Source organism: Ochotona princeps, chromosome 8 (assembly GCF_030435755.1).
Source record: "Ochotona princeps isolate mOchPri1 chromosome 8, mOchPri1.hap1, whole genome shotgun sequence".
NCBI lineage: Eukaryota > Metazoa > Chordata > Mammalia > Lagomorpha > Ochotonidae > Ochotona > Ochotona princeps.
The window spans coordinates 462,712-482,952 of NC_080839.1; positions in this window are offsets into that span (position 1 = coordinate 462,712).

A 20,241-nucleotide genomic window follows, 5' to 3' on the forward strand; every position below is an offset into this window, starting at 1 on the left:
TCTACAGCCAAATGAAGTTGAGGTCTCTGCAGCTGGCACTTAGCAACCCACCTGCTGCAGCAGCATTGAGAAGCTGTCGAGAGAGTAGCACCTCTCTTCTTCCTGCCATTCTGCTCCTGCTTCCTGATTCTTCCTTCAATGAATACTGGCCAACACGAGACCCCACTGGGCAATACGTGTTCCTGGACTCTATGATCGGGAACTGCTCAGCGTCCGAGGACATCCATTCACACATCCCTCCTGGGAATACAACTCTTTGACCCTTCCCTTGCTTTCTCGGCTACTCACTCACACTGCAGCTCACTTGGTGCTCGCACCAAAGTGCTAGCTCTCCGACCTCTCAGCGTCCTCACTTGCTCAATCCTCTCCCGATTCACCAGACTCCACAATCCGTCAGTTCAGCCAGTTGCCAACAGCCTTGTCCTAGAAGTCATGTTCATTTTGTACTTGACTGACACCGTGCTAAGCCTAGATCAATCCGGGGCTCACACATCACTTTACCTACACCTGAGCCACTTGGACAGCCAGAAGAGATGGAAAACTAAGAGCCCTCAAACTCCCTGCCATGGGAAAATACACTCACTCACTCACTCACTCACTCATTAACTCATTCACTCACTCACTCACTCACTCACTCACTCACAACAGCCCACATCAATGACAACTGGAACCTGAACATTTCAACCTGATCATCTCCTTCAACATACTGCCAGCTTCGTAGTGCCTGGCCTTCCATCTGTTGACATGGAAGCAAGGTTCCTCCTCAACAACTGACAACATCCATCCTCCTGAAACGCACCTACACTCGCTATGTGGCCACTGAATGGTGAAGAGTGTGAGATGGCACATTTTGAATGCACAACGTGTCAGATGCTTCATATCCATTAAGTACACACTTCACCAACGTATTAATGGCCACCATGGGGACCACTGGCTGCTGCTCTCTTTTCTAATCCCGCTTCCTGCTTCCAAACCAGGAAAACCAGCAGAGGCGGGCCCAAGGCCAGCGGACCCTGCAAACACACGGCAAACTCGGAACACACTCCTGGTTCCCACCATCACAACGGCCTCGATTTGGCTGTGGTTTGTGTGGAGTCGGGCAGAGGATGCAAGCTCTCTTGGCACTTCTTTTCTCTGTGTGACTCTGCTACCTCTCCCCTAAACAGCAGCTACTCTCTAAAACACAAACAAACACAAGTATCCAGAAACCCAACACGCAGCCCACACACCCCTGCCGCCTCTTCCCTGTAGCCCTGCTTTTCAGGTAAAGAAAAATGAGCCTTACCGAATCCCTGATTTCCTAAACAAATATGCCATGGCTTGTCCAACGATACAGTGTGTGAACATGCCCACTGTGATGCCATCACCTCTTACGCCATGCCATCGCAGCCATGGGCACACTGATCCAAGGGTCCAAGATCACCTCTGACCCTCATGCTCACTCTCATAATGATTGTCCGTTAAATCATACAACCGACAGCAACACAACAGAAACCCAATATGGCCACCGGATCTCCGCATGCTTCCCACGCCAATAGACAGCCTTTCCCGAGGGAATCTCTTATCAATGTTTTCCTTGTCTTTCAAAAGTTCTTCCTCTTGTCCACTCACCACGGATACCCACATACCTAGACTGACCAACTTCAGACAGTGCCATGAGGCTGTTGAAGGAAATGAGTGACGGGAAAACAGTAGTTTGGCTCGGGACATCTTAGCCAAATGCACGTAGGACTGGCTGAAAGGTGGGCAAACACTTGGCTGCATCCAAAAGTGTATCTGAAAAAATCCCCCAGCCCCTTCCACAAAACTCATTTTCCTTGGCCTTCCATTTCCAAAGCACGGGCAGAAATGACATCAGACAAGACAGTTCACGGGCCTTGGCCCAGCATTTGTCACACGACCGTTCATTCTCCAGTCACCTGGTTCTTTGTGAATGGTAGGTGAGAAGAGTCAAGCAATCAATTTCCCCCAGCGCCACCCACCCCACAGCTTTCTCTTTGTTTGTTGCTTATCTCAAGTTACCCACAAAAGCCAAGAGAGTCAGGAAGAATGAGGCCAAACAGGATCGAAGCAGCCTTACACTCACTAGATAGTAAATAGACTAGGACTGTACAGCAGCTGCTCACGAAAGACCATTTCACCGAGTCCTTTTGTGGACAAGGGAAATCAGGATCATCTTCAGTAGCAGCCAGCATAATTGGTTTCTATCAACTAATAGAGAGTGAAATAATGCCCGTGTTAGTGTAAGAGGGAAAAAGGAAGCAAGTGGTTTTCTCAAGTATTACAATCTGTATGCAACTGCCCCTCATTCAGGTGATTCGCGTTAAGGCTGTCTGTATGGCTGGCTGGCTCCCTTCCCAATCTGAAAAGTCACGCTTCATTCCCATGGCATTAGAGCCAAAATCTTTGGCTCTTGCTTACCCTCTTGTGACTAGATGAGCCACGGTCAAGTGAGCATCTCCTTCACGTACAAAACTAGTGTTTCAACTCCGTAGCTTTCAAGGAAGAGGGGGAAAAATAGCCCTGACAAACCAAATCACATACCTCCTACACGCGGTGGTAGTGGCCCTAGGTCAGGAGCACCCGTAGGCAAAAATTTGCAAGGACGGGTGGCTGGCTGTGTTCCTGCAGGGGGGCGAGCGTGAGGAGGCCCTACCCTCCGGAATGGATTTGCAGGACCGGTTGGCCCTTGGGGTGGATGAGCCGAAGTTGTTGCTGCTTGGCCAGCACCTGGTTCTTTCCCCTCGCAGGGAACTGCTGATGCACCTATGGTGCTGCTCTGTAACAAAATCACATAAATCCGACATCACTAACAAGAAAAAAAATGCAAAACTCATACACAAATAGTTAGGGACAGAATGCAAAGAAATCCATGATATATAGAGAAAGTGCTCCAGAGAAACATCAGATGGGTTTTAGCGATCGCAACTGTGTGGTGAAGGAACAGAAAGCAGGTTTCGCCAACACAGCAATATTCTGGCTAAGGAGAATGCACAGACACAGGCCAGGAGAACCCCGATGTAGACTACCTAGCACGCTTATCCCGAGAAGGCAAAGAACAAGTGGGCAGCTTACTCCAGATGTGGCTGAGGAACAAACTGAGAAACTCAGGAAAGTAGATTCTCACAACATTACGCCCAATGATTCCAATGTACATCCGAAGGGGGGAACCAAATGCCCTCTACACTGGTGTACTCCCTGAGAGGTGCTGACTCAGAAAAGAAACAGATTTCTAGAGAAAACAAACGACCAGGGGCATGTCTGTTCTGCAAAAAAAGGAGGGATCACAAAGCTCCCGCACTCACACGGGTAAAATTACACTGTCAGGACTTACCTCCGGTTTGTCTTGGTTAGCTGCCTGGTTGGAGTCTCTCTCGGAATATAGGTTTGGACCTACACATTATTAAAAAGAAAGAAAGAGAAAAAGGAAACCATGAACATCGTGGGTCTTAGCATTTTGTTCTCGGGACGTTTCTGGATCGCAAGGGACACTGTGATATCTCCCACATCCAGGCCGGTGCATAAGCCAGCCTGACACCTGCCTCCTTATCCATGGCCACAAGAACACCCTGAGGCCGCTGGAACTCCTGCAATGCCAAATGCTCTACAGCCAAATGAAGTTGAGGTCTCTGCAGCTGGCACTTAGCAACCCACCTGCTGCAGCAGCATTGAGAAGCTGTCGAGAGAGTAGCACCTCTCTTCTTCCTGCCATTCTGCTCCTGCTTCCTGATTCTTCCTTCAATGAATACTGGCCAACACGACACCCCACTGGGCAATACGTGTTCCTGGACTCTATGATCGGGAACTGCTCAGCGTCCGAGGACATCCATTCACACATCCCTCCTGGGAATACAACTCTTTGACCCTTCCCTTGCTTTCTCGGCTACTCACTCACACTGCAGCTCACTTGGTGCTCGCACCAAAGTGCTAGCTCTCCGACCTCTCAGCGTCCTCACTTGCTCAATCCTCTCCCGATTCACCAGACTCCACAATCCGTCAGTACAGCCAGTTGCCAAAAGCCTTGTCCTAGAAGTCATGTTCATTTTGTACTTGACTGACACCGTGCTAAGCCTAGATCAATCCGGGGCTCACACATCACTTTACCTACACCTGAGCCACTTGGACAGCCAGAAGAGATGGAAAACTAAGAGCCCTCAAACTCCCAGCCCTGGGAAAACACACTCACTCACTCACTCACTCACTCATTCACTCACTCATTCACTCACTCACTCACTCACTCACTCACTCACTCACTCACTCACAACAGCCCACATCAATGACAACTGGAACCTGAACATTTCAACCTGATCATCTCCTTCAACATACTGCCAGCTTCTTAGTGCCTGGCCTTCCATCTGTTGACATGGAAGCAAGGTTCCTCCTCAACAACTGACAACATCCATCCTCCTGAAACGCACCTACACTCGCTATGTGGCCACTGAATGGTGAAGAGTGTGAGATGGCACATTTTGAATGCACAACGTGTCAGATGCTTCATATCCATTAAGTACACACTTCACCAACGTACTAATGGCCACCATGGGGACCACTGGCTGCTGCTCTCTTTTCTAATCCCGCTTCCTGCTTCCAAACCAGGAAAACCAGCAGAGGCGGGCCCAAGGCCAGCGGACCCTGCAAACACACGGCAAACTCGGAACACACTCCTGGTTCCCACCATCACAACGGCCTCGATTTGGCTCTGGTTTGTGTGGAGTCGGGCAGAGGATGCAAGCTCTCTTGGCACTTCTTTTCTCTGTGTGACTCTGCTACCTCTCCCCTAAACAGCAGCTACTCTCTAAAACACAAACAAACACAAGTATCCAGAAACCCAACACGCAGCCCACACACCCCTGCCGCCTCTTCCCTGTAGCCCTGCTTTTCAGGTAAAGAAAAATGAGCCTTACCGAATCCCCGATTTCCTAAACAAATATGCCATGGCTTGTCCAACGATACAGTGTGTGAACGTGCCCACTGCGATGCCATCACCTCTTACGCCATGCCATCGCAGCCATGGGCTCACTGATCCAAGGGTCCAAGATCACCTCTGACCCTCATGCTCACTCTCATAATGATTGTCCGTTAAATCATACAACCGACAGCAACACAACAGAAACCCAATATGGCCACCGGATCTCTGCATGCTTCCCACGCCAATAGACAGCCTTTCCCGAGGGAATCTCTTATCAATGTTTTCCTTGTCTTTCAAAAGTTCTTCCTCTTGTCCACTCACCACGGATACCCACATACCTAGACTGACCAACTTCAGACAGTGCCATGAGGCTGTTGAAGGAAATGAGTGACGGGAAAACAGTAGTTTGGCTCGGGACATCTTAGCCAAATGCACGTAGGACTGGCTGAAAGGTGGGCAAACACTTGGCTGCATCCAAAAGTGTATCTGAAAAAATCCCCCAGCCCCTTCCACAAAACTCATTTTCCTTGGCCTTCCATTTCCAAAGCACGGGCAGAAATGACATCAGACAAGACAGTTCACGGGCCTTGGCCCAGCATTTGTCACACGACCGTTCATTCTCCAGTCACCTGGTTCTTTGTGAATGGTAGGGGAGAAGAGTCAAGCAATCAATTTCCCCCAGCGCCACCCACCCCACAGCTTTCTCTTTGTTTGTTGCTTATCTCAAGTTACCCACAAAAGCCAAGAGAGTCAGGAAGAATGAGGCCAAACAGGATCGAAGCAGCCTTACACTCACTAGATAGTAAATAGACTAGGACTGTACAGCAGCTGCTCACGAAAGACCATTTCACCGAGTCCTTTTGTGGACAAGGGAAATCAGGATCATCTTCAGTAGCAGCCAGCATAATTGGTTTCTATCAACTAATAGACAGTGAAATAATGCCCGTGTTAGTGTAAGAGGGAAAAAGGAAGCAAGTGGTTTTCTCAAGTATTACAATCTGTATGCAACTGCCCCTCATTCAGGTGATTCACGTTAAGGCTGTCTGTATGGCTGGCTGGCTCCCTTCCCAATCTGAAAAGTCACGCTTCATTCCCATGGCATTAGAGCCAAAATCTTTGGCTCTTGCTTACCCTCTTGTGACTAGATGAGCCACGGTCAAGTGAGCATCTCCTTCACGTACAAAAGTAGTGTTTCAACTCCGTAGCTTTCAAGGAAGAGGGGGAAAAATAGCCCTGACAAACCAAATCACATACCTCCTACACGCGGTGGTAGTGGCCCTAGGTCAGGAGCACCCGTAGGCAAAAATTTGCAAGGACGGGTGGCTGGCTGTGTTCCTGCAGGGGGGCGAGCGTGAGGAGGCCCTACCCTCCGGAATGGATTTGCAGGACCGGTTGGCCCTTGGGGTGGATGAGCCGAAGTTGTTGCTGCTTGGCCAGCACCTGGTTCTTTCCCCTCGCAGGGAACTGCTGATGCACCTATGGTGCTGCTCTGTAACAAAATCACATAAATCCGACATCACTAACAAGAAAAAAATGCAAAACTCATACACAAATAGTTAGGGACAGAATGCAAAGAAATCCATTATATATAGAGAAAGTGCTCCAGAGAAACATCAGATGGGTTTTAGCGATCGCAACTGTGTGGTGAAGGAACAGAAAGCAGGTTTCGCCAACACAGCAATATTCTGGCTAAGGAGAATGCACAGACACAGGCCAGGAGAACCCCGATGTAGACTACCTAGCACGCTTATCCCGAGAAGGCAAAGAACAAGTGGGCAGCTTACTCCAGATGTGGCTGAGGAACAAACTGAGAAACTCAGGAAAGTAGATTCTCAAAACATTACGCCCAATGATTCCAATGTACATCCGAAGGGGGGAACCAAATGCCCTCTACACTGGTGTACTCCCTGAGAGGTGCTGACTCAGAAAAGAAACAGATTTCTAGAGAAAACAAATGACCAGGGGCATGTCTGTTCTGCAAAAAAAGGAGGGATCACAAAGCTCCCGCACTCACACGGGTAAAATTACACTGTCAGGACTTACCTCCGGTTTGTCTTGGTTAGCTGCCTGGTTGGAGTCTCTCTCGGAATATAGGTTTGGACCTACACATTATCAAAAAGAAAGAAAGGGAATAAGGAAACCATGAACATCGTGGGTCTTAGCATTTTGTTCTCGGGACGTTTCTGGATCGCAAGGGATACTGTGATATCTCCCACATCCAGGCCGGTGCATAAGCCAGCCTGACACCTGCCTCCTTATCCATGGCCACAAGAACACCCTGAGGCCGCTGGAACTCCTGCAATGCCAAATGCTCTACAGCCAAATGAAGTTGAGGTCTCTGCAGCTGGCACTTAGCAACCCACCTGCTGCAGCAGCATTGAGAAGCTGTCGAGAGAGTAGCACCTCTCTTCTTCCTGCCATTCTGCTCCTGCTTCCTGATTCTTCCTTCAATGAATACTGGCCAACACGAGACCCCACTGGGCAATACGTGTTCCTGGACTCTATGATCGGGAACTGCTCAGCGTCCGAGGACATCCATTCACACATCCCTCCTGGGAATACAACTCTTTGACCCTTCCCTTGCTTTCTCGGCTACTCATTCACACTGCAGCTCACTTGGTGCTCGCACCAAAGTGCTAGCTCTCCGACCTCTCAGCGTCCTCACTTGCTCAATCCTCTCCCGATTCACCAGACTCCACAATCCGTCAGGTCAGCCACTTGCCAACAGCCTTGTCCTAGAAGTCATGTTCATTTTGTACTTGACTGACACCGTGCTAAGCCTAGATCAACCCGGGGCTCACACATCACTTTACCTACACCTGAGCCACTTGGACAGCCAGAAGAGATGGAAAACTAAGAGCCCTCAAACTCCCCGCCCTGGGAAAACACACTCACTCACTCACTCACTCACTCACTCACAACAGCCCACATCAATGACAACTGGAACCTGAACATTTCAACCTGATCATCTCCTTCAACATACTGCCAGCTTCGTAGTGCCTGGCCTTCCATCTGTTGACATGGAAGCAAGGCTCCTCCTCAACAACTGACAACATCCATCCTCCTGAAACGCACCTACACTTGCTATGTGGCCACTGAATGGTGAAGAGTGTGAGATGGCACATTTTGAATGCACAACGTGTCAGATGCTTCATATCCATTAAGTACACACTTCACCAACGTATTAATGGCCACCATGGGGACCACTGGCTGCTGCTCTCTTTTCTAATCCCGCTTCCTGCTTCCAAACCAGGAAAACCAGCAGAGGCGGGCCCAAGGCCAGCGGACCCTGCAAACACACGGCAAACTCGGAACACACTCCTGGTTCCCACCATCACAACGGCCTCGATTTGGCTCTGGTTTGTGTGGAGTCGGGCAGAGGATGCAAGCTCTCTTGGCACTTCTTTTCTCTGTGTGACTCTGCTACCTCTCCCCTAAACAGCAGCTACTCTCTAAAACACAAACAAACACAAGTATCCAGAAACCCAACACGCAGCCCACACACCCCTGCCGCCTCTTCCCTGTAGCCCTGCTTTTCAGGTAAAGAAAAATGAGCCTTACCGAATCCCTGATTTCCTAAACAAATATGCCATGGCTTGTCCAACGATACAGTGTGTGAACGTGCCCACTGTGATGCCATCACCTCTTACGCCATGCCATCGCAGCCATGGGCTCACTGATCCAAGGGTCCAAGATCACCTCTGACCCTCATGCTCACTCTCATAATGATTGTCCGTTAAATCATACAACCGACAGCAACACAACAGAAACCCAATATGGCCACCGGATCTCTGCATGCTTCCCACACCAATAGACAGCCTTTCCCGAGGGAATCTCTTATCAATGTTTTCCTTGTCTTTCAAAAGTTCTTCCTCTTGTCCACTCACCACGGATACCCACATACCTAGACTGACCAACTTCAGACAGTGCCATGAGGCTGTTGAAGGAAATGAGTGACGGGAAAACAGTAGTTTGGCTCGGGACATCTTAGCCAAATGCACGTAGGACTGGCTGAAAGGTGGGCAAACACTTGGCTGCATCCAAAAGTGTATCTGAAAAAATCCCCCAGCCCCTTCCACAAAACTCATTTTCCTTGGCCTTCCATTTCCAAAGCACGGGCAGAAATGACATCAGACAAGACAGTTCACGGGCCTTGGCCCAGCATTTGTCACACGACCGTTCATTCTCCAGTCACCTGGTTCTTTGTGAATGGTAGGTGAGAAGAGTCAAGCAATCAATTTCCCCCAGCGCCACCCACCCCACAGCTTTCTCTTTGTTTGTTGCTTATCTCAAGTTACCCACAAAAGCCAAGAGAGTCAGGAAGAATGAGGCCAAACAGGATCGAAGCAGCCTTACACTCACTAGATAGTAAATAGACTAGGACTGTACAGCAGCTGCTCACGAAAGACCATTTCACCGAGTCCTTTTGTGGACAAGGGAAATCAGGATCATCTTCAGTAGCAGCCAGCATAATTGGTTTCTATCAACTAATAGACAGTGAAATAATGCCCGTGTTAGTGTAAGAGGGAAAAAGGAAGCAAGTGGTTTTCTCAAGTATTACAATCTGTATGCAACTGCCCCTCATTCAGGTGATTCACGTTAAGGCTGTCTGTATGGCTGGCTGGCTCCCTTCCCAATCTGAAAAGTCACGCTTCATTCCCATGGCATTAGAGCCAAAATCTTTGGCTCTTGCTTACCCTCTTGTGACTAGATGAGCCACGGTCAAGTGAGCATCTCCTTCACGTACAAAAGTAGTGTTTCAACTCCGTAGCTTTCAAGGAAGAGGGGGAAAAATAGCCCTGACAAACCAAATCACATACCTCCTACACGCGGTGGTAGTGGCCCTAGGTCAGGAGCACCCGTAGGCAAAAATTTGCAAGGACGGGTGGCTGGCTGTGTTCCTGCAGGGGGGCGAGCGTGAGGAGGCCCTACCCTCCGGAATGGATTTGCAGGACCGGTTGGCCCTTGGGGTGGATGAGCCGAAGTTGTTGCTGCTTGGCCAGCACCTGGTTCTTTCCCCTCGCAGGGAACTGCTGATGCACCGATGGTGCTGCTCTGTAACAAAATCACATAAATCCGACATCACTAACAAGAAAAAAATGCAAAACTCATACACAAATAGTTAGGGACAGAATGCAAAGAAATCCATGATATATAGAGAAAGTGCTCCAGAGAAACATCAGATGGGTTTTAGCGATCGCAACTGTGTGGTGAAGGAACAGAAAGCAGGTTTCGCCAACACAGCAATATTCTGGCTAAGGAGAATGCACAGACACAGGCCAGGAGAACCCCGATGTAGACTACCTAGCACGCTTATCCCGAGAAGGCAAAGAACAAGTGGGCAGCTTACTCCAGATGTGGCTGAGGAACAAACTGAGAAACTCAGGAAAGTAGATTCTCAAAACATTACGCCCAATGATTCCAATGTACATCCGAAGGGGGGAACCAAATGCCCTCTACACTGGTGTACTCCCTGAGAGGTGCTGACTCAGAAAAGAAACAGATTTCTAGAGAAAACAAATGACCAGGGGCATGTCTGTTCTGCAAAAAAAGGAGGGATCACAAAGCTCCCGCACTCACACGGGTAAAATTACACTGTCAGGACTTACCTCCGGTTTGTCTTGGTTAGCTGCCTGGTTGGAGTCTCTCTCGGAATATAGGTTTGGACCTACACATTATCAAAAAGAAAGAAAGGGAATAAGGAAACCATGAACATCGTGGGTCTTAGCATTTTGTTCTCGGGACGTTTCTGGATCGCAAGGGATACTGTGATATCTCCCACATCCAGGTCGGTGCATAAGCCAGCCTGACACCTGCCTCCTTATCCATGGCCACAAGAACACCCTGAGGCCGCTGGAACTCCTGCAATGCCAAATGCTCTACAGCCAAATGAAGTTGAGGTCTCTGCAGCTGGCACTTAGCAACCCACCTGCTGCAGCAGCATTGAGAAGCTGTCGAGAGAGTAGCACCTCTCTTCTTCCTGCCATTCTGCTCCTGCTTCCTGATTCTTCCTTCAATGAATACTGGCCAACACGAGACCCCACTGGGCAATACGTGTTCCTGGACTCTATGATCGGGAACTGCTCAGCGTCCGAGGACATCCATTCACACATCCCTCCTGGGAATACAACTCTTTGACCCTTCCCTTGCTTTCTCGGCTACTCATTCACACTGCAGCTCACTTGGTGCTCGCACCAAAGTGCTAGCTCTCCGACCTCTCAGCGTCCTCACTTGCTCAATCCTCTCCCGATTCACCAGACTCCACAATCCGTCAGGTCAGCCACTTGCCAACAGCCTTGTCCTAGAAGTCATGTTCATTTTGTACTTGACTGACACCGTGCTAAGCCTAGATCAACCCGGGGCTCACACATCACTTTACCTACACCTGAGCCACTTGGACAGCCAGAAGAGATGGAAAACTAAGAGCCCTCAAACTCCCCGCCCTGGGAAAACACACTCACTCACTCACTCACTCACTCACTCACAACAGCCCACATCAATGACAACTGGAACCTGAACATTTCAACCTGATCATCTCCTTCAACATACTGCCAGCTTCGTAGTGCCTGGCCTTCCATCTGTTGACATGGAAGCAAGGCTCCTCCTCAACAACTGACAACATCCATCCTCCTGAAACGCACCTACACTTGCTATGTGGCCACTGAATGGTGAAGAGTGTGAGATGGCACATTTTGAATGCACAACGTGTCAGATGCTTCATATCCATTAAGTACACACTTCACCAACGTATTAATGGCCACCATGGGGACCACTGGCTGCTGCTCTCTTTTCTAATCCCGCTTCCTGCTTCCAAACCAGGAAAACCAGCAGAGGCGGGCCCAAGGCCAGCGGACCCTGCAAACACACGGCAAACTCGGAACACACTCCTGGTTCCCACCATCACAACGGCCTCGATTTGGCTCTGGTTTGTGTGGAGTCGGGCAGAGGATGCAAGCTCTCTTGGCACTTCTTTTCTCTGTGTGACTCTGCTACCTCTCCCCTAAACAGCAGCTACTCTCTAAAACACAAACAAACACAAGTATCCAGAAACCCAACACGCAGCCCACACACCCCTGCCGCCTCTTCCCTGTAGCCCTGCTTTTCAGGTAAAGAAAAATGAGCCTTACCGAATCCCTGATTTCCTAAACAAATATGCCATGGCTTGTCCAACGATACAGTGTGTGAACGTGCCCACTGTGATGCCATCACCTCTTACGCCATGCCATCGCAGCCATGGGCACACTGATCCAAGGGTCCAAGATCACCTCTGACCCTCATGCTCACTCTCATAATGATTGTCCGTTAAATCATACAACCGACAGCAACACAACAGAAACCCAATATGGCCACCGGATCTCTGCATGCTTCCCACACCAATAGACAGCCTTTCCCGAGGGAATCTCTTATCAATGTTTTCCTTGTCTTTCAAAAGTTCTTCCTCTTGTCCACTCACCACGGATACCCACATACCTAGACTGACCAACTTCAGACAGTGCCATGAGGCTGTTGAAGGAAATGAGTGACGGGAAAACAGTAGTTTGGCTCGGGACATCTTAGCCAAATGCACGTAGGACTGGCTGAAAGGTGGGCAAACACTTGGCTGCATCCAAAAGTGTATCTGAAAAAATCCCCCAGCCCCTTCCACAAAACTCATTTTCCTTGGCCTTCCATTTCCAAAGCACGGGCAGAAATGACATCAGACAAGACAGTTCACGGGCCTTGGCCCAGCATTTGTCACACGACCGTTCATTCTCCAGTCACCTGGTTCTTTGTGAATGGTAGGTGAGAAGAGTCAAGCAATCAATTTCCCCCAGCGCCACCCACCCCACAGCTTTCTCTTTGTTTGTTGCTTATCTCAAGTTACCCACAAAAGCCAAGAGAGTCAGGAAGAATGAGGCCAAACAGGATCGAAGCAGCCTTACACTCACTAGATAGTAAATAGACTAGGACTGTACAGCAGCTGCTCACGAAAGACCATTTCACCGAGTCCTTTTGTGGACAAGGGAAATCAGGATCATCTTCAGTAGCAGCCAGCATAATTGGTTTCTATCAACTAATAGACAGTGAAATAATGCCCGTGTTAGTGTAAGAGGGAAAAAGGAAGCAAGTGGTTTTCTCAAGTATTACAATCTGTATGCAACTGCCCCTCATTCAGGTGATTCGCGTTAAGGCTGTCTGTATGGCTGGCTGGCTCCCTTCCCAATCTGAAAAGTCACGCTTCATTCCCATGGCATTAGAGCCAAAATCTTTGGCTCTTGCTTACCCTCTTGTGACTAGATGAGCCACGGTCAAGTGAGCATCTCCTTCACGTACAAAAGTAGTGTTTCAACTCCGTAGCTTTCAAGGAAGAGGGGGAAAAATAGCCCTGACAAACCAAATCACATACCTCCTACACGCGGTGGTAGTGGCCCTAGGTCAGGAGCACCCGTAGGCAAAAATTTGCAAGGACGGGTGGCTGGCTGTGTTCCTGCAGGGGGGCGAGCGTGAGGAGGCCCTACCCTCCGGAATGGATTTGCAGGACCGGTTGGCCCTTGGGGTGGATGAGCCGAAGTTGTTGCTGCTTGGCCAGCACCTGGTTCTTTCCCCTCGCAGGGAACTGCTGATGCACCTATGGTGCTGCTCTGTAACAAAATCACATAAATCCGACATCACTAACAAGAAAAAAATGCAAAACTCATACACAAATAGTTAGGGACAGAATGCAAAGAAATCCATGATATATAGAGAAAGTGCTCCAGAGAAACATCAGATGGGTTTTAGCGATCGCAACTGTGTGGTGAAGGAACAGAAAGCAGGTTTCGCCAACACAGCAATATTCTGGCTAAGGAGAATGCACAGACACAGGCCAGGAGAACCCCGATGTAGACTACCTAGCACGCTTATCCCGAGAAGGCAAAGAACAAGTGGGCAGCTTACTCCAGATGTGGCTGAGGAACAAACTGAGAAACTCAGGAAAGTAGATTCTCAAAACATTACGCCCAATGATTCCAATGTACATCCGAAGGGGGGAACCAAATGCCCTCTACACTGGTGTACTCCCTGAGAGGTGCTGACTCAGAAAAGAAACAGATTTCTAGAGAAAACAAATGACCAGGGGCATGTCTGTTCTGCAAAAAAAGGAGGGATCACAAAGCTCCCGCACTCACACGGGTAAAATTACACTGTCAGGACTTACCTCCGGTTTGTCTTGGTTAGCTGCCTGGTTGGAGTCTCTCTCGGAATATAGGTTTGGACCTACACATTATTAAAAAGAAAGAAAGAGAAAAAGGAAACCATGAACATCGTGGGTCTTAGCATTTTGTTCTCGGGACGTTTCTGGATCGCAAGGGACACTGTGATATCTCCCACATCCAGGCCGGTGCATAAGCCAGCCTGACACCTGCCTCCTTATCCATGGCCACAAGAACACCCTGAGGCCGCTGGAACTCCTGCAATGCCAAATGCTCTACAGCCAAATGAAGTTGAGGTCTCTGCAGCTGGCACTTAGCAACCCACCTGCTGCAGCAGCATTGAGAAGCTGTCGAGAGAGTAGCACCTCTCTTCTTCCTGCCATTCTGCTCCTGCTTCCTGATTCTTCCTTCAATGAATACTGGCCAACACGAGACCCCACTGGGCAATACGTGTTCCTGGACTCTATGATCGGGAACTGCTCAGTGTCCGAGGACATCCATTCACACATCCCTCCTGGGAATACAACTCTTTGACCCTTCCCTTGCTTTCTCGGCTACTCACTCACACTGCAGCTCACTTGGTGCTCGCACCAAAGTGCTAGCTCTCCGACCTCTCAGCGTCCTCACTTGCTCAATCCTCTCCCGATTCACCAGACTCCACAATCCGTCAGTTCAGCCACTTGCCAACAGCCTTGTCCTAGAAGTCATGTTCATTTTGTACTTGACTGACACCGTGCTAAGCCTAGATCAATCCGGGGCTCACACATCACTTTACCTACACCTGAGCCACTTGGACAGCCAGAAGAGATGGAAAACTAAGAGCCCTCAAACTCCCCGCCCTGGGAAAATACACTCACTCAATCACTCACTCACTCATTCACTCATTCACTCACTCACTCACTCACTCACTCACAACAGCCCACATCAATGACAACTGGAACCTGAACATTTCAACCTGATCATCTCCTTCAACATACTGCCAGCTTCTTAGTGCCTGGCCTTCCATCTGTTGACATGGAAGCAAGGTTCCTCCTCAACAACTGACAACATCCATCCTCCTGAAACGCACCTACACTCTCTATGTGGCCACTGAATGGTGAAGAGTGTGAGATGGCACATTTTGAATGCACAACGTGTCAGATGCTTCATATCCATTAAGTACACACTTCACCAACGTACTAATGGCCACCATGGGGACCACTGGCTGCTGCTCTCTTTTCTAATCCCGCTTCCTGCTTCCAAACCAGGAAAACCAGCAGAGGCGGGCCCAAGGCCAGCGGACCCTGCAAACACATGGCAAACTCGGAACACACTCCTGGTTCCCACCATCACAACGGCCTCGACTTGGCTGTGGTTTGTGTGGAGTCGGGCAGAGGATGCAAGCTCTCTTGGCACTTCTTTTCTCTGTGTGACTCTGCTACCTCTCCCCTAAACAGCAGCTACTCTCTAAAACACAAACACACACAAGAATCCAGAAACCCAACACACAGCCCACACACCCCTGCCGCCTCTTCCCTGTAGCCCTGCTTTTCAGGTAAAGAAAAATGAGCCTTACCGAATCCCCGATTTCCTAAACAAATATGCCATGGCTTGTCCAACGATACAGTGTGTGAACGTGCCCACTGCGATGCCATCACCTCTTACGCCATGCCATCGCAGCCATGGGCTCACTGATCCAAGGGTCCAAGATCACCTCTGACCCTCATGCTCACTCTCATAATGATTGTCCGTTAAATCATACAACCGACAGCAACACAACAGAAACCCAATATGGCCACCGGATCTCCGCATGCTTCCCACGCCAATAGACAGCCTTTCCCGAGGGAATCTCTTATCAATGTTTTCCTTGTCTTTCAAAAGTTCTTCCTCTTGTCCACTCACCACGGATACCCACATACCTAGACTGACCAACTTCAGACAGTGCCATGAGGCTGTTGAAGGAAATGAGTGACGGGAAAACAGTAGTTTGGCTCGGGACATCTTAGCCAAATGCACGTAGGACTGGCTGAAAGGTGGGCAAACACTTGGCTGCATCCAAAAGTGTATCTGAGAAAATCCCCCAGCCCCTTCCACAAAACTCATTTTCCTTGGCCTTCCATTTCCAAAGCACGGGCAGAAATGACATCAGACAAGACAGTTCACGGGCCTTGGCCCAGCATTTGTCACACGACCGTTCATTCTCCAGTCACCTGGTTCTTTGTGAATGGTAGGGGAGAAGAGTCAAGCAATCAATTTCCCCCAGCGCCACCCACCCCACAGCTTTCTCTTTGTTTGTTGCTTATCTCAAGTTACCCACAAAAGCCAAAAGAGTCAGGAAGAATGAGGCCAAACAGGATCGAAGCAGCCTTACACTCACTAGGTAGTACATAGACTAGGACTGTACAGCAGCTGCTCACGAAAGACCATTTCACCGAGTCCTTTTGTGGACAAGGGAAATCAGGATCATCTTCAGTAGCAGCCAGCATAATTGGTTTCTATCAACCAATAGAGAGTGAAATAATGCCCGTGTTAGTGTAAGAGGGAAAAAGGAAGCAAGTGGTTTTCTCAAGTATTACAATCTGTATGCAACTGCCCCTCATTCAGGTGATTCACGTTAAGGCTGTCTGTATGGCTGGCTGGCTCCCTTCCCAATCTGAAAAGTCACGCTTCATTCCCATGGCATTAGAGCCAAAATCTTTGGCTCTTGCTTACCCTCTTGTGACTAGATGAGCCACGGTCAAGTGAGCATCTCCTTCACGTGCAAAACTAGTGTTTCAACTCCGTAGCTTTCAAGGAAGAGGGGGAAAAATAGCCCTGACAAACCAAATCACATACCTCCTACACGCGGTGGTAGTGGCCCTAGGTCAGGAGCACCCGTAGGCAAAAATTTGCAAGGACGGGTGGCTGGCTGTGTTCCTGCAGGGGGGCGAGCGTGAGGAGGCCCTACCCTCCGGAATGGATTTGCAGGACCGGTTGGCCCTTGGGGTGGATGAGCCGAAGTTGTTGCTGCTTGGCCAGCACCTGGTTCTTTCCCCTCGCAGGGAACTGCTGATGCACTGATGGTGCTGCTCTGTAACAAAATCACATAAATCCGACATCACTAACAAGAAAAAAATGCAAAACTCATACACAAATAGTTAGGGACAGAATGCAAAGAAATCCATGATATATAGAGAAAGTGCTCCAGAGAAACATCAGATGGGTTTTAGCGATCGCAACTGTGTGGTGAAGGAACAGAAAGCAGGTTTCGCCAACACAGCAATATTCTGGCTAAGGAGAATGCACAGACACAGGCCAGGAGAACCCCGATGTAGACTACCTAGCACGCTTATCCCGAGAAGGCAAAGAACAAGTGGGCAGCTTACTCCAGATGTGGCTGAGGAACAAACTGAGAAACTCAGGAAAGTAGATTCTCAAAACATTACGCCCAATGATTCCAATGTACATCCGAAGGGGGGAACCAAATGCCCTCTACACTGGTGTACTCCCTGAGAGGTGCTGACTCAGAAAAGAAACAGATTTCTAGAGAAAACAAATGACCAGGGGCATGTCTGTTCTGCAAAAAAAGGAGGGATCACAAAGCTCCCGCACACACACGGGTAAAATTACACTGTCAGGACTTACCTCCGGTTTGTCTTGGTTAGCTGCCTGGTTGGAGTCTCTCTCGGAATATAGGTTTGGACCTACACATTATCAAAAAGAAAGAAAGAGAAAAAGGAAACCATGAACATCGTGGGTCTTAGCATTTTGTTCTCGGGACGTTTCTGGATCGCAAGGGACACTGTGATATCTCCCACATCCAGGTCGGTGCATAAGCCAGCCTGACACCTGCCTCCTTATCCATGGCCACAAGAACACCCTGAGGCCGCTGGAACTCCTGCAATGCCAAATGCTCTACAGCCAAATGAAGTTGAGGTCTCTGCAGCTGGCACTTAGCAACCCACCTGCTGCAGCAGCATTGAGAAGCTGTCGAGAGAGTAGCACCTCTCTTCTTCCTGCCATTCTGCTCCTGCTTCCTGATTCTTCCTTCAATGAATACTGGCCAACACGAGACCCCACTGGGCAATACGTGTTCCTGGACTCTATGATCGGGAACTGCTCAGCGTCCGAGGACATCCATTCACACATCCCTCCTGGGAATACAACTCTTTGACCCTTCCCTTGCTTTCTCGGCTACTCACTCACACTGCAGCTCACTTGGTGCTCGCACCAAAGTGCTAGCTCTCCGACCTCTCAGCGTCCTCACTTGCTCAATCCTCTCCCGATTCACCAGACTCCACAATCCGTCAGTTCAGCCACTTGCCAACAGCCTTGTCCTAGAAGTCATGTTCATTTTGTACTTGACTGACACCGTGCTAAGCCTAGATCAATCCGGGGCTCACACATCACTTTACCTACACCTGAGCCACTTGGACAGCCAGAAGAGATGGAAAACTAAGAGCCCTCAAACTCCCAGCCCTGGGAAAACACACTCACTCACTCACTCACTCACTCACTCATTCACTCACTCACTCACTCACTCACTCACAACAGCCCACATCAATGACAACTGGAACCTGAACATTTCAACCTGATCATCTCCTTCAACATACTGCCAGCTTCGTAGTGCCTGGCCTTCCATCTGTTGACATGGAAGCAAGGTTCCTCCTCAACAACTGACAACATCCATCCTCCTGAAACGCACCTACACTCGCTATGTGGCCACTGAATGGTGAAGAGTGTGAGATGGCACATTTTGAATGCACAACGTGTCAGATGCTTCATATCCATTAAGTACACACTTCACCAACGTACTAATGGCCACCATGGGGACCACTGGCTGCTGCTCTCTTTTCTAATCCCGCTTCCTGCTTCCAAACCAGGAAAACCAGCAGAGGCGGGCCCAAGGCCAGCGGACCCTGCAAACACACGGCAAACTCGGAACACACTCCTGGTTCCCACCATCACAACGGCCTCGATTTGGCTGTGGTTTGTGTGGAGTCGGGCAGAGGATGCAAGCTCTCTTGGCACTTCTTTTCTCTGTGTGACTCTGCTACCTCTCCCCTAAACAGCAGCTACTCTCTAAAACACAAACAAACACAAGTATCCAGAAACCCAACACGCAGCCCACACACCCCTGCCGCCTCTTCCCTGTAGCCCTGCTTTTCAGGTAAAGAAAAATGAGCCTTACCGAATCCCCGATTTCCTAAACAAATATGCCATGGCTTGTCCAACGATACAGTGTGTGAACGTGCCCACTGCGATGCCATCACCTCTTACGCCATGCCATCGCAGCCATGGGCTCACTGATCCAAGGGTCCAAGATCACCTCTGACCCTCATGCTCACTCTCATAATGATTGTCCGTTAAATCATACAACCGACAGCAACACAACAGAAACCCAATATGGCCACCGGATCTCTGCATGCTTCCCACGCCAATAGACAGCCTTTCCCGAGGGAATCTCTTATCAATGTTTTCCTTGTCTTTCAAAAGTTCTTCCTCTTGTCCACTCACCACGGATACCCACATACCTAGACTGACCAACTTCAGACAGTGCCATGAGGCTGTTGAAGGAAATGAGTGACGGGAAAACAGTAGTTTGGCTCGGGACATCTTAGCCAAATGCACGTAGGACTGGCTGAAAGGTGGGCAAACACTTGGCTGCATCCAAAAGTGTATCTGAGAAAATCCCCCAGCCCCTTCCACAAAACTCATTTTCCTTGGCCTTCCATTTCCAAAGCACGGGCAGAAATGACATCAGACAAGACAGTTCACGGGCCTTGGCCCAGCATTTGTCACACGACCGTTCATTCTCCAGTCACCTGGTTCTTTGTGAATGGTAGGTGAGAAGAGTCAAGCAATCAATTTCCCCCAGCGCCACCCACCCCACAGCTTTCTCTTTGTTTGTTGCTTATCTCAAGTTACCCACAAAAGCCAAGAGAGTCAGGAAGAATGAGGCCAAACAGGATCGAAGCAGCCTTACACTCACTAGATAGTAAATAGACTAGGACTGTACAGCAGCTGCTCACGAAAGACCATTTCACCGAGTCCTTTTGTGGACAAGGGAAATCAGGATCATCTTCAGTAGCAGCCAGCATAATTGGTTTCTATCAACCAACAGAGAGTGAAATAATGCCCGTGTTAGTGTAAGAGGGAAAAAGGAAGCAAGTGGTTTTCTCAAGTATTACAATCTGTATGCAA